The sequence below is a fragment of the Atta colombica genome, unplaced genomic scaffold, assembly GCF_001594045.1.
Source record: "Atta colombica isolate Treedump-2 unplaced genomic scaffold, Acol1.0 scaffold68, whole genome shotgun sequence".
Taxonomy (NCBI): domain Eukaryota; kingdom Metazoa; phylum Arthropoda; class Insecta; order Hymenoptera; family Formicidae; genus Atta; species Atta colombica.
The window spans coordinates 554,316-555,791 of record NW_017259559.1 but is presented as its reverse complement, the minus strand read 5'-3'; the positions used below and the strand labels follow the sequence as shown (position 1 = coordinate 555,791).

The 1,476-nt window shown below is 25.7% G+C and overlaps 1 pseudogene; it reads left to right on the top strand.

Moving 5' to 3' along the window:
• LOC108692253 overlaps window positions 1-1,476 on the top strand; it is a 29,024-nt pseudogene that overhangs the window by 4,450 nt on the left and 23,098 nt on the right.

Sequence of the window (1,476 nt, the reverse complement as noted above, 5' to 3'; positions counted from 1 at the left end):
TATACATAAGTGATTTTAGTGATATATATATATATATATATATATCACTAAAATCACTCATCACTTCAATGTATATATTCGCCGATAGAAAGCTTTTGAAGAAAGACATTAACTCTTAAATAAAAATCTCTAGGATTGGCAATGTAATGCGTATTTGTAAGGTTGTTACGGTTACAAGTTACTTGTCCGGTAACGAATAGGTAACGACGTTACATTTGTTTCTGAATAACGTTCATGGAAACATAATTATATTTTGTGATAACGATTTCACTAGTTACTTTTATCGTTATCTTATTTCTAATTATGTAAAAGTTTAGTCAGAAAACAGAGATAAAACATTAATGTCTGATTGGCTATCTAAATTATGCGATCATGACGCCTTTTTATATTCACACGTATAGACTAACTCTCTATGTATAGCATGTGATGATGAGATCATGGAGATTCTAAATATAATCTTTACAGTATATTTAATTTCTTAAAATAAAATTTTTTCATATCTCACAAATTAAATATTAGTATATGTATACAAAGCAGATTACAAACAATATTATTTTTTTATTATAATATAATTTTACCCTTAAAGTATTCACGATAAATCATTCGTATCTTGTTTCTTTTCTTCGAAAAACTGCACCTAAATAATTCTTTCTATCCTTTCTTTCTTTTTAAATATTGTATATACAGGGTGAATTAAAAGTATTGAACCGATAAAATATCGTCAAAACAAACGATTTGAAAAAAAATATTTCATAAAAGAATTGTAAAATGATGTATTTCAACAAAATACATCAAATGGCAATATTCTTACGAGCATCACTGACGAGCTTACAAAACTAACTTTAAAATTTTTAATGGAAACTTCTACTTTTATTTAATACTCTTGTAGCTCTATGTGTGTGACATCAAAATTTTTTTAAAACACCTTTTGGTTAAGTATCTTTAAAGATATGATCGGTCCAATACTTTTATTTAGTCATTTGTACATCCATTTATACATAACATAGTGTCAGAAATAATATTCTTGTAAGTAATATTTGTAACATAAAAAAAACATTTAGTTACAATAATAAATATAATATTAAGACAATAAAAAATTATTTACAAGGTAAGAAAATTACATTAGCGTATTTATTAAAATTTATTATATTTATATACCAACCTTGGTAATTTTGTGTATACAATATTATTAACTAAATATTATTATCTAATTGGTAGTTAATAAGTTTTTATTAATTTAATCTTTTATAATGTTTTTAATTAATCTGGCAGAAATCTTAAAAATAGCTTGCTAAATAATATAGAAGAAAACGATTACAATATCAAACGTAACTATGACGACAATCATTTGCCGTCGTTGCAACAACTATGCTAACGATAACGACGGTGATGACGACATTATCATTACCGACAATCCCACTGCTGACAGTGACGACATCGACAACATTGACATCATCGACGACATTGATGATTTTC